This window comes from Cervus elaphus, chromosome 14 (genome assembly GCF_910594005.1).
Source record: "Cervus elaphus chromosome 14, mCerEla1.1, whole genome shotgun sequence".
Classification (NCBI taxonomy): domain Eukaryota; kingdom Metazoa; phylum Chordata; class Mammalia; order Artiodactyla; family Cervidae; genus Cervus; species Cervus elaphus.
The window spans coordinates 19,472,545-19,487,634 of record NC_057828.1 but is presented as its reverse complement, the minus strand read 5'-3'; positions in this window follow the sequence as shown (position 1 = coordinate 19,487,634).

Here is a 15,090-nt window from a genome sequence, read left to right as displayed (position 1 = left end):
TTATCAGTGATGAGAATGAGTGACTGAGTGTTCATCTCTTTGTGGCCCCATGGACTATACAGCCCATGGAATTCTCTAGGTCAGAATACTGGAGTTGGTATCTATTCCCTTCTCCAGGGGATATTCCCAACTCAAGGATCTGACCCAGATCTCCCACATTGCAGGTGGATTCTTTACCAGCTGAGCCACGAGGGAGGCCCGAGAATACTGGAGTGGGTAGCCTTTCCCTTCTCCAGGGGATCTTCTGGACCCAGGAGTTGAACCGGGGCCTCCTGCATTGCAGGTGGATTCTTTACCAGATGAGCTACCAAGGAATCCCATAAATGAAGTACAGTAAATTATCAGTGATGAGAATGAGTTCAAATAAATAGTTCATAGACTCCTAAAAATTATTGTTTTTATTCATTTTCTTCTCAACAGAAATACTTTTATTTTCTAATATTTTTAAATGATAGCTTCTAGGGCTTATAGAAAAGTTTACTGGGAACTCTTACCCTAGTGTCTCATAAGTCATGTTCATACTATAATTAGATTGTAAAATAGTGGCAGCTATAATATGACACTTTAGGAAAAATATGTCTTCCATGTTAGAAAAGTAACAGACATATGTTTCTAGAGATTTTAGATATCTCATCATGAAATTGTACACACATTTGAGAGTAGATCTAATGTTCTTTTTCTAGTGGTAGTGTTATGAAAAATCACTCTGTAAATACTTTTGTCATCTTAGCTTGAAACATAAAATGGAAGTAAATCTTACAAATGGGGCTTATGAGAGTGGCAGAATGGAAAGATTTGATTGAGAAAGTCAGTTTGGATATATCAATAGAAAGAAATATCTTCCTTAAATCTGTGGTACATTGCAGAGTTTCTTTTCTGCTGGTTTGAATTCTCTTTCTGACACTCACTGGTCTCTTGCACCTGTCACTGTGGAATAATAATTCCTCACAGGAATCTGCTTAAAGTTCTCAAAGATAGCAATGATAGGAATTCATCAAGTATGTCTGCATTATATAACACATAGACAATTCTATTTTAATTGTATTTCTGTCTTAATGATTTAATCTAATACTTTTAGGATTTGGATATGATCATTGATCATTTTTGCCTCCTGCCTCTTATTTCTCTTTCTTATTAAACTGAGATAGTATTTGCCATGTGCCAAATTGAATAAAAAGCAAACAAAAAACATAAAATATTGCCTAATATCATACAGATTCTTAGTCATTTTTTACTGTCACTGAAAATTGGTGTTTATGTTCTATGAAATACTCACAATTACAGAGAAACCTATATTTGTTTTTTGTTAGTGTGTAATTTCTTGATGTGATTCATATATATATATATATATGTATATATATGAATATGTATATGTGTATATACATATATATACACACACACATACTGATGCAATTCTTATATACATACACACACACAGACACACACATATATAATAAAGCTCAATAATAAACAAATTCATACATAATAAAACAGGAAGGAGCCCTTTGAGGCAGAGCGTCAGCACCATCAAACTTGAAATAAAGCCTTGACTGGAGACTGACTCTGTGCCTTATAGGTTTCACTTTTAGCTATTGCCATAACCCAGCCAAGATTGATCTGAGCATGTGATAAGAAGAGACACACATTTTGGGGAAGTCTTCTGAAAAACTGACTGAAATGACCAAAAACCTTTCCTCCCAAATTGCAACTTTTGGAGATCTCCTGCCAGGCCGACCTGAGGACATTAGAAACCCTCCCCCTTCCAAACTGAACATCTGGTCTTGGGGTAAGAGCCTCCTGGGACCATACCTATGGGTGAGCTGGGACCATCAGTCTGAGATAAACCTGGCTGTGACTTCATCTGTTTGTGAGGATCCACCAGAGGCTCAACCCAAGTGGGTGGTACTCACCTCCTCTTTGAAACTCCACAGTAGTCTGGACCCACTCGAGTACTTGAGGAACTGGTTTCCCACAACTGGATTTTTTCCATCCCTGGACGCATGGACTTGGTTTGTTATGGTCACTTTATGCTCCAGTGGTTTACTTTTCAGCTCTTTTGTTGCTATTGTTCAGTCCCTAAGTCCTGTCTGACTCTCTGTGACCCAACAGACTCAGCATGCCATGCTTCCCTGTCCTTCGTTCTCTCCTGGACTTTGCTCGAACTCACGTCCATTGACTTGGTGATGCCATTTAACCATCTCATCCTCTGCCGTCCCTTTCTCTTTTTGCTTTCATTCTTTCCTGGCATCAAGGTCTTTTCCAGTGAGTTGTCTCTTTGCATCCATTGACCAAAGTATTGGAGCTTCAGCTTCAGAATCAGCCCTTCCAATGAATATTCAGGGTTGATTTTCTTTAGGATTGACTGCTTTGATCTTCTTGCAGTCCAGGGGACTCTCAAGTCTTCTCCAGCACCACAATTTGAAGGCATCAGTTCTTCATTTTGTGTGTAGCCATTTTTTTACCACTTAGTACTTTGTGCTCTCATCTAATTTCTTGTAGCTAGGTGCACACTCTGGATCTGTTCCATAAGTAATTGCATATTATATTAATCTCTGAACTAGTTACAGTTACTTGAATTATGTTACACAGTAAAAGATGGACTTGCCTCCAACAACTTTCTCCTTTAGCATTAAAACAAAACAAAACAAAACAAAACTTCTAGCCATTAGGAAAAAAATAATTTGCTAGTGAAAAAGGTAGGAAAGCAGTTTCGTTTGAGCACACATCTAATATACTACAAAAGTTGCACATTAGTTGGTGTCTCAAAATATTTGGGGTAGGATTTTCAATATTAAAACATTTCCTGTGAAAGCAAACACTGTTTATTCTTGTATCTGTATAAAAAAGATTTTTATTCCATTACTGAACTACAGAAAATTTGATAAAAGACAAAAGAATCTTTGCAGCTCAAGAAATGAATCCCATTCCTGCTTGTATCTATGTCCTCACTTAGATCCAGGCCAGTTTCTTTTTTTTTTTTTTTTTTTTTTTTTTGCTTTATTTTTTTATTTTTTTTAATTTTTTTATTAGTTGGAGGCTAATTACTTCACAACATTTAAGTGGGTTTTGTCATACATTGATATGAATCAGCCATAGATTTACACTTATTCCCCATCCCGATCCCCCCTCCCACCTCCCTCTTCACCCGATTCCTCTGGGTCTTCCCAGTGCACCAGGCCGGAGCACTTGTCTCATGCATCCCACCTGGGCTGGTGATCTGTTTCACCATAGATAGTATACATGCTGTTCTTTTGAAACATCCCACCCTCACATTCTCCCACAGAGTTCAAAAGTCTGTTCTGTATTTCTGTGTCTCTTTTTCTGTTTTGCATATAGGGTTATCATTACCATCTTTCTAAATTCCATATATATGTGTTAGTATGCTGTAATGTTCTTTATCTTTCTGGCTTACTTCACTCTGTATAATGGGCTCCAGTTTCATCCATCTCATTAGGACTGATTCAAATGAATTCTTTTTAATGGCTGAGTAATATTCCATGGTGTATATGTACCACAGCTTCCTTATCCATCCATCTGCTGATGGGCATCTAGGTTGCTTCCATGTCCTGGCTATTATAAACAGTGCTACGATGAACATTGGGGTGCACGTGTCTCTTTCAGTTCTGGTTTCCTCAGTGTGTATGCCCAGGAGCGGGATTGCTGGGTCATATGGCAGTTCTATTTCCAGTTTTGTAAGAAATCTCCACACTGTTCTCCATAGTGGCTGTACTAGTTTGCATTCCCACCAACAGTGTAAGAGGGTTCCCTTTTCTCCACACCCTCTCCAGCATTTATTGCTTGTAGACTTTTGGATAGCAGCCATCCTGACTGGCATGTAAGGGTACCTCATTGTGGTTTTGATTTGCATTTCTCTGATAATAAGTGATGTTGAGCATCTTTTCATGTGTTTGTTAGCCATCTGTATGTCTTCTTTGGAGAAATGTCTGTTTAGTTCTTTGGCCCATTTTTTGATTGGGTCATTTATTTTTCTGGAATTGAGCTGCAGGAGTTGCTTGTATATTTTTGAGATTAATCCTTTGTCTGTTGCTTTGTTTGCTATTATTTTCTCCCAATCTGAGGGCTGTCTTTTCACCTTGCTTATAGTTTCCTTTGTTGTGCAAAACTTTTAAGTTTCATTAGGTCCCATTTGTTTATTTTTGCTTTTATTTCCAATATTCTGGGAGGTGGGTCATAGAGGATCCTGCTGTGGTTTATATTGGAGAGTGTTTTGCCTATGTTCTCCTCTAGGAGTTTTATAGTTTCTGGTCTTACATTTAGATCTTTAATCCATTTTGAGTTTATTTTTGTGTATGGTGTTAGAAAATGTTCTAGTTTCATTCTTTTACAAGTGGTTGACCAGTTTTCCCAGCACCACTTGTTAAAGAGGTGGTCTTTTTTCCATTGTATATCCTTGCCTCCTTTGTCAAAGATAAGGTGTCCATAGGTTCATGGATTTATCTCTGGGCTTTCTACTCTGTTCCATTGATCTATATTTCTGTCTTTGTGCTAGTACCATACTGTCTTAATGACTGTGGCTTTGTAGTATAGTCTGAAGTCAGGCAGGTTGATTCCTCCAGTTCCATTCTTCTTTCTCAGGATTACTTTGGCTATTCGAGGTTTTTGTATTTCCATACAAATTGTGAAATTATTTGTTCTAGTTCTGTGAAAAATACCATTGGTGGCTTGATAGGGATTGCATTGAATCTATAGATTGCTTTGGGTAGTATAGTCATTTTGACAATATTGATTCTTCCAATCCATGAACACAGTATATTTCTCCATCTGTTTGTGTCCTCTTTGATTTCTTTCATCAGTGTTTTATAGTTTTCTATGTATAGGTCTTTTGTAAGAAACAAAGGGAGAAGAACCAAATTAACAAAATTAGAAATGAAAATGAAGAGATCACAACAGACAACACTGAAATACAAAGGATCATAAGAGACTACTACCAGCAGCTCTATGCCAATAAAATGGACAACTTGGATGAAATGGACAAATTCTTTGAAAAGTATAACTTTCCAAAACTGAACCAGGAAGAAATAGAAGATCTTAACAGACTCATCACAAGCATGGAAATCGAAACTGTAATCAGAAATCTTCCAGCAAACAAAAGCCCAGGACCAGATGGCTTCACAGCTGAATTCTACCAAAAATTTAGAGAAGAGCTAACACCTATCTTACTCAAACTCTTCCAGAAAATTGCAGAAGAAGGTAAACTTCCAAACTCATTCTATGAGGCCACCATCACCCTAATTCCAAAACCAAACAAGGATGCCACAAAAAAGAAAACTACAGGCCAATATCACTGATGAACATAGATGTAAAAATCCTTAACAAAATTCTAGCAAACAGAATCCAACAACATATTAAAAAAATCATACACCATGGCCAAGTGGGCTTTATCCCAGGAATGCAAGGATTCTTCAATATCCGCAAATCAATCAACGTAATACACCACATTAACAAATTGAAAGATAAAAACCATATGATTATCTCAATAGATGCAGAGAAAGTCTTTGACAAAATTCAACACTCATTTATGATTAAAACTCTCCAAAAAGCAGGAATAGAAGGAACATACCTCAACATTATAAAAGCCATATATGACAAACCCACAGCAAGCATCACCCTCAATGGTGAAAAATTGAAAGCATTCCCCCTGAAATCAGGAACAAGACAAGGGTGCCCACTGTCACCACTACTGTTCAACATAGTGTTGGAAGTTTTGGCCACAGCAATCAGAGCAGAAAAAGAAGTAAAAGGAATCCAGATAGGAAAAGAAGAAGTGAAACTCTCACTGTTTGCAGATGACATGATCCTCTACATAGAAAACCCTAAATACTCTACCAGAAAATTACTAGAACTAATCAATGAATATAGTAAAGTTGCAGGCCAGTTTCTTAAAATAACACTCTGTCAAGCTGTTCATTTATTTACTGTGATTTCTTTAGCATTTACATTGGATTATGTCATTTCAAATGCCTTGCTTTTCCAAAATATCTTCATATTGTGCTGACATTTCAACACTGTTTTCCCTGAATATATGATCCTTGGATCATAGCTCTTTCCTTTTGATATATAATATGTATCATGTTGCAGTTAAGTCTAAGCTCCTTTAATTTCCATTCTTCTTAAGAATTTTATATTGTCTAAATAGTTATAATTTAATACTCATACTTGAGAAGCATTTTAAAACTATAGGCTAAAGGTCTGCCATTTTTGTTAATTTTACTAAATTCTTTATGCTCTTTTATGTGTACATTTAAATTAGTCCTAACTCAGAGAAATTTGCTCATTTATAACCTTTGTAAGTCTCCATTTTCTCTTCTCAAAAGCTGTTAAGATTCTCAGTGCTATCTACACAATATTATTAACTTTTGAAATATTCTCTATCATGAGAGAATCATATCTCAGCTTCCAAGGTGATTTTTATGATCACCCATTTTGAAAACCATTGGAATATTTTGGATGATAACATTCCCTGAATAAGTAACTGCCATGACATTTGATATTTTCCCGCTGTGTAGACTTGACATGGTATTTATCCAAATAAATCTAAATGAGTTCCACTGAAGATTGTGCAGTGACCAGAAATGGAGATGGTAGAAAATATTATTTACTTGCAGTTAACTGTTACTCCTAGAACATGCATGTCCTTCAATGAACCAACCATAGTTTATAGTGTGATGCCCTTGTGCTTTGGCTATATGACTTTGTCCAAAGAATATGCTTGAACGTAATGAATGCAAAGGAGATTCATCTATACTGTTGATTTTAGTTACTGCATACTCAAGATGTTATTTAGCATGCTCCTCTCTCCTTTGGTTTTACTATAAATAGGTGTTTAGAATTAGAGATTTGACCAGATTTTGGTTCAGTTTTTCAGCAAGACCACTTCCTAGGTGTTTTCCTGTTAGGTGTTTCCTGTTTTTGTTTTATTTCTTATGTGAAAGTAACTTTTGTGAAGTTAGCAGTTAGTGATGATCATTGTCTAGATCCATTATTTCATTTGGTGTTGCAAATGGTGCTTTTTTTACTCCATGAGTTCTTTCTCATTTTTCAGCTGGCATACTTTCAGAATGAGAAATTTCATGTCATCAAATGTTTAATTTATGAGAACACAGTTTACATATGAAATGCATGTTAAATATTCAATTGTTTTTTAAATTTACTGAAAAGTTTTCAAAATAATCTACTTATTCTCTAGTATTCTCCAATGAAGAGTAATAAGATTTGTATTTTTTAATTTTTAAATTTTATTTTTATGCCATTAAGAACATATGTGATGTTTTTCAATGCATGTCAGTTATGTTGCTCATTAGTTCTCAAATTATACAATTATGGCTGTAGAACCTTCTTCAGGTTGGCTCATATTAGCCCTTATTTAACTTGGGCTTGCCTGGTGACTCAGACAGTAAAGAATCTGCCTGCAATGCAGGAGACCTGGGTTCAGTCCCTGGGTCGGGAAGACTACCTGGAGAAAGAATGTCTACCCACTCGAGTCTTCTTGCCTGGAGAAGTCCATGGACAGAGGAACCCATGGGCTACAGTCCCTGGGGTCACAGAGAGTCAGACACAACTGAATGACTAACACTTTCTTTTCACTCTTTTATACATGTCTTTACTCTGAACTTATTTTCTCCATAATCATATCAATCTTTGATAGCTTTCTTTTACTTTACTATGACAATGTACTCCAGTCTCATTTTGTACTTTTTCTGCCTCAGTTCTGAAATTAGTAATTATACCAAAAAAAAAAAAAATGCTTTTGGTGGAAAATCATCACTTAATGGGAAAAAAATGGGTAAACAATGGAAACAGTGTCAGACTTTATTTTCTTGGGCTCCAAAATCACTGCAGAGGGTGACTGCAGCCATGAAATTAAAAGATGCTTACTCCTTGGAAGGAAAGTTATGACCAACTTAGATAGCATATTAAAAAGCAGAGACATTACTTTGCCAACAAAGGTCTGTCTAGTCAAGGCTATGGTTTTTCCAGTGGTCATGTATGGATGTGAGAGTTGGACTGTGAAGAAAGCTGAGCACCGAAAAATTGATGCTTTTGAACTGTTGTGTTGGAGAAGACTCTTGAGAGTCCCTTGGACTGCAAGGAGATCCAACCAGTCCATCCTAAAGGAGATCAGTCCTGGGTGTTCATTGGAAGGACTGATGCTGAAGCTGAAACTCCAATACTTTGGCCACCTCTTGCGAAGAGTTGACTCATTGGAAAAGACCCTGATGCTGGGAGGGATTGGGGGCAGGAGGAGAAGGAGATGACAGAGGATGAGATGGCTGGATGGCATCACTGACTCGCTGGACATGAGTTTGAGTAAACTCCGGGAGTTTGTGATGGACAGGGAGGCCTGGTGTGCTGCGATTCATGGGGTCGCAAAGAGTCAGATGTGACTGAGCAACTGAACTGAACTGAACTGAACTGATATGAGCTGCTCATTGTAAATTATTGATCATTGTTTCTACATATTTTAATGGATAACATCAGAAAGTATATATATGTCTATTATTGTACTATTTAAGTTTAAATAATACTTGAAGTTCAAATAAGAAATCAGGACTTTTTTTTTTACTTAAGTTATTTAGTTTATATTTCCATTTATTTTACCTTAAAGTCCTGGTTCCTAATAACATCATCACGATGAATTACTTGCTTCATCCTATTGGTATATACATGTATGTATTGTCAACAGTTTCAGAAGAAAATATTATTAATAACACTAATTACTTAATAATCAGATTTAATCGTTTCACTTTTTTTCAGGGGCTTTTTGTCCTTAGAGAAGTATGTCACTAGAAAAATGCTATAAAATTTTTGAACTTAAAGTCAACTTATGCAATTCCTCATTGTAAGGAATGGCAGCAGAAACAGCTCAAAAAGGTTGGGATTATTTCTTTCATTTTGCTTTCTATTTTTACAAATGACTTAAATTTTAACATTCATTGATTATTATGTAAAGCATTCACCTGCTGTAGAATTAATTTTGCAAAATGTGGTGCATTCAGAGCAGTCTAATTTCTATTCATGTCCTCCCTATCCTGTTTCTTCCTGTCCATTATACATAATTCTATGTTTAATTTTGTTTTTTTTTTCCATTTTTATAAATCAGTTGTGTTTATGTGGATTTTAAAGCTTCTTAAATGTGTACTCTTTGAATATGAAAATTTATAAGTACACAGTTGTAAATTTACAGGGTAATAATAACAGAATTAAGAACTGCACTAGTTATGTTTAAATAATTAGAGTTTTTGAACACATGTGTTACTATTCACAAACCAAATGAAACTCAGATTTTGAGAGAACTGACATTTCATTATATCAGCTTTATACAAATACAGTATATTTAGCTAATTCATTTTTTGCCAGGATTCTCTTTTGTTGATTTCAGTTATAAAATTTATTCATTGCAGTAATTGTGTTTTGCAATATTCAGTCTGCTCATTTGGCATTTCTTACAATCATAAATAATTTAATACTACATATTTACATAAAATAATGTTTAAAACCATAACATTAAACATGTTTTTTAGTTATACTTATACAGGATTAGACATTTTGGAAAGCATATGGAATATGCAAAAACAGAATACCATTTTTCTTGAATGATACCCTGACTTGTTTTACTTGGCAATTATGTTCCTTGAGATACCCCAAACTCAGCAATTCTAAGTCTTTATGGTTGCTATATTGGTTTGAAGATACATAAATTTTTAATTTTTATTCTATTGTAACATATTCACAGCATATTATTATGTTGTGAACATTGCTTTCTTAAATTTAACAAAACTTAAAAAATATTTAGATTATTTCAATTTTTTTTTCATTTTAAAAAATCTTTCAGGAAAATACAAATTCCAGAGCCCTCCCCCAGTTAATTGCCTTTTCTTTGTTCTTATGGAGCTATATGCCTATTTATAAAAGAGGAACTTCTCTCTTTCCTTTTTGCTCATCCTCCACTTACATCTCCATTGCATTCACTTGCCTATGTAATCACAATTAAATTCAGTTAACTTTATCATATTTATTTAGTTAAAAAAAATAGTTTATCTTAGAAAAACCTTCAAAAACTCATGGGCTGAAACTCAGGAAAGGACATTGTTTTGTTAATACGTCATGGTGATAACACTGGTTGTCTCTGACTAAAGCACTTGAGATCTTAATATTCAATTCTTGTACGAAATTCAGTGAAGACATTTGATAGGTTTATCATCTTTTTTATTATTTCATCATCCTGAGTTTAAATACTTAAGCATTTTCCTAATAAAGATAATTTTGGTAATGAAATGAAATATGTTAAGTGTATCTACATTCAACAAGAAAACATAGCCTAAACAAAATAATGTATTAGAAGGCTGGTAGTCCACAGAAATGCTTTTTTTCATACTTCTTTGATTTTTATGCAGGTAAACAAGTTTTGTGTTCTATTTAGTTCATTATATTTTTTAAAAATGTTTTTAGAATTATACTTAAAAAAGAATGTAAAATCTGATTCATCTTTGTAATCCTATAATCAATATGTTTTACTGGAGAAAGCTTAATGATTGGAACTCAGTCAATAGCCAACTTAGATGTGAGGATTAAAGCATGGGTTCCTATTCTGATGGAAATGAAGGTACATTTGGACTGGATGGAAGATATGACAATATCTAGGACAGTAAGATGGTACATCTTATGATGCATCGTTTCCAGACTGTCTACCAGTGCTTTAGCTAGAGTGTTTCTTGAATTCATCACTTGTTTGCCTTCTAAAAATACATACCTCTAGTCTTTCCAGTATAACAGTAAACAAATCAACTGTAGGTATTTTGAAGAGTGGAAATAGGAAACCAATGTCAAATTGGTCAACATTTATTCACTGTGTATATCACACTTACCTTGCTGAGTGGAGATCCTTCAATGTTTACAACTTGATGAGGCTGAGAAAGAAGTTCTACTATTATTAATAGCAAAAGTGTTAGTATTTTATACAAATAATATAGTAGATTTACTTGCTTAGTAATTCATTTCTCAATCTCAGACAATAAGATAAGTTAAATACAAACTTATAAGGTAAATTTGTTTTGCAAATCTTAAGATCAAGATCACCATTGAAATATTTTTCATTATGGTTCTTTTACCCATTGTTTTTCAAGTTGTATAATTCTATCAAGTTGGAATAAACATAAAAGTATATCACATAAAAATATGGCAGAGAAATAATTTTCAAATTTTGTATCAAAACTTTAAATATAGTATAGTTTAAAATAAAAGGATAACAGAGTCAACTTTCAGTAACAATAGGATGAGGTTTGAGGTTGATTTGGGTAACAGAAGCCAAGAGCGATAAAGTTACTCATTTAAAAACACTGAAATGGAGAAACCAGAATATTCTAAGCTTAGGTCCAGTTTGTGTCTGAAACAAGAAAAGGAATCACTAGGGAATTTTTGGCATAGTTTTGATATTGTAAATTTTCCTCAGGTAATTTCACATCGTTCATTTAGCAATTATCTCCAAGTTCCACATGTAGTGACTCTTTTTTCCAAGTCAGTATAAGCCCTCATGTAATTCCTAAAATTTAACTACCTTTTAAATACTATATCTGCATGTATTATGTGTTGTATATTTACACATCTTATATTCTATAAGGTCTAGGTTATATTCAAATAACTTTTGGTATCATACAAAAATGTACACATTTTGATTCCTGTATAGACAATTTTACCCATGACAAAAGAAATTCTATATTAACTTATTCAAGAAATATTCCTGATGGATGTTAGCATTTTGTTGGTCACAGGGTGAGTGGCAAATCCAGGGTATTAACAGGAAAATGTGTTCTCAGGATAAAGATGAATGCCCAATAAATAAAGCCTTTTTAAGACCTTATAAAGATTTCAGGTGATGTTTCAAAACTATTTTTAAATAGGCAAAAGTTCTTGTAATGCTGTTAAAATCTACTTTGCTAAACAAGAGAGCATTTGCAAATCTTAAGGGTTGTTTTGCAGAGAAGCTTCAAAGGAGATCAAAATGGAGAAGGAACTACCTCCAAAGGTTTGTATAAGTGACTTTTGTCGAGTGAAGTCTAAGCAATATACAAGAAACCCAAAACATTTTTATAAGAAGTTTATCAGCTTGGGGTGAAAAAAAAGGATATTTTATAAAAAGTCATCATGCTTGCAGAAACTAAGGTTGTACATTTCCATCCCTTTTTTTTCTGGGTTTCATTTATTGATATTATTAGAAAAAGAAGTACAACTATTTGAGCTCTGGAGAAGGGCAAGTGCATTTTTCATTTGGGAAGACTAGGGGCTTCCCAGGTGGCACAGTGGTAAAGAATTCACCTGTCAATGCAAGAGATGTAAGAGACACAGGTTCAGTCCCTGGGTTGGGAAGATCCCCTGGAGTGGGAACTGGCAACCCACTCCAGTATTCCTGCCTGGAAATTTCCATGGACAGAAGAGCCTGATGGGCTATACTTCATGGAGTGGCAGAGTCTGACACGACTGAGCAGACACATGCACGTAAATAATTTTAGTCAGGAAGGTGTACGTTGATAGTTTTAAAAATTGATATTCTTTGACAATCCTCTGTTGATGAGGTAATATTTACAGCCACTCCTGTTAAATCTGGCCAGCCTTGAGATTCCTTTTACCAACACAGAAGAAGTGATTCTGTGAGACTTGTGCAGTGCCTTCCTTGGGCATGGGGAACATGTTCTCTTGGAGCTTTTGGTTAGACGTCAGAAGTCTGAGCACCCTGACACCGTCCTACAGTTTAGTCCTTCCACACTCCTTGCTCAGACACTAGATATACGTGTGCTGAAACTACCACAAAAATGGATGCTGCAGATCCAGTTGTTCTACTCTCTAACCACATAGACCACCTGTGGCTGTTTCAGCCACCCCAGGTGGAGGCCTAGATATCATAAAAAATTTATTATATATAGGCATATTTATTATGTATGCTTTTTGAGTTTCTGAACCAAGAATCCCTGACCACAGTGCAATGGTTGTTTTATATCACTGCATTGTTAGATGATTTGTGAGGCAGAGACAGATGACTAGAACAGAAATGTGTGGGAATTTCTGAAGTATTTAATCAGTGGATAGCATGACGTTTTGATTTCAGAAAAGATCACTCTGGCTGCCTGACAGAGAAATGTTTCAAGATATGATAAGTGAAAGTGATATCATTAAATAGTTTTCATTGAATTAATTCTAGTATAAGATGTCAATTTCTCAAAGAAAGTTTTGGCATGGTGAATGCAGAGAAACAAACGTGTTCTGCAGGTAGAGCCATCATCATTTTATTATTTGGTTGCTGAATATATAGAACTGCAAGCTAACCTACATCCATACTCTTTAATTTCATTATGTAGACAAAACTGGCTATTCTGATTTAACATGTCTGAACTGATGCCTGAGATTCTGCATTTTTAGCAGATTCTCTAATGATGTTGATGTTGCTCATCTGTGGTTCACATGTTGAGTGGTACATTTCTGAGCTACTGTTCCAACAGATAACATGTGGTTGTTCTTTCTAGGTTTTGAAATAAAGCTAGTGTAGTCACAGATTTGTTATGTATAAAAGGGATAGTTGCAATATCTAGAAATAAAAACAGTCTCAAAACACATATGGTATATTCCAGTAGTCAAATCTTACATGTGTTTTTTGAGCAAATCAGAAGTTGCTACAATTACAACTACTCTTTATCTCAATCTTGTTATATTTAAATTGAAAAATGCCAAAGTCACAGGTTGATTAGGTTTAATTATCTCTGTACACCAATGCATATGTGTGCACACACACACAACACACGCATTTTAATATTGAGCATGTAACAAATTGACAATTCATAAATTTTCCATAATTGTATTTGCCTCAAATATCATGATTCTGTCTCTTTCATATTTTTCACTGATTTTTAGATTATTTTTGCTTCTACTTATTGATATAAAAATAAGTGACCTAAATAAAAGTAAATATAACCAAGAACTTATACTGTACTGTACTATTTGATTATTTCAATTATTCTAAATCATAAATTTCTAATTTCCAGTGTACAATTCCATAGAACTTAACAGATGCATAGATTTGTGTAGCTAACACCATAATCAGAATACAGAACAGTTCCCATCACTACAAGGCTCTGTTGTATTGATCCTTTGTAGTCACACCTTCTCTCCAGACATAACCACTGGCAACCACTGATATAGTTTCCTTCAGTATAGCTTTGTCACTTTGAGAATGTAATATGAAAGGAATCATACAGTATGTCATACTTTAATTCAATGTAATAGTGATTTAATTAATGTTCATTGACTATATAAAAGGCATATGAGTACCATTCTTTTAAAAATTTTAGTAATGATTGTTTTAGGACCACACAGAAAGTTTTTTTCTATCTTTGGCCAATTTTGTTCAGTTTTATTATCTAGATGAGTGTTGGTAGTAGATTTTAGGAGTATTTTAGAAATATGAGATAAAAATCTATCAACATTAGGGACCACAACTTACAGCCTTAATAATCAAAAGAAAAATATCTAAAATAATTTTAAAAGGGCTTCAGTGGACTCTAGCCCCTATCTATCATTTTAATAGTTATCAAAGAAAATATTTTGAATACATAAGAACCACATCGAAGTGTACACTTGCATGGTGATATATTCATCTGATTTTATGTTTCTTTGTGTACAGTAGTCATAAAATATTTTGAAATTGTTTCCTCAAATTTTTGTGTTTATCCATTTTAAGTGATTTAGTTCTGGGACTTTCCCTCGGTATTGGAAGTATCAAATAGATGATGCTTCAAGGAAGAGAATATCCTAATGACTAGAGTTACTATCTTACTGTTGTGCTTTGAAATTCAAATCATTATTTGTTTGTATGAAATAATAATTTTGAAAGTTAGGCTTTGAAATGAATGCAGAAGGTAATTCTATATGTTTAGACTTTCTCTATGTTTCTAGTAAACTCAGATCATAGAATTTTTCTGACTCATGGAGGAAGAGAAGTAAGGATGTGTCATAAGAATAACCCTACTATGTGGGTTCATGGGGTTGCAAAGAGTTGGACATGACTGAGCGACTGAACTGAAC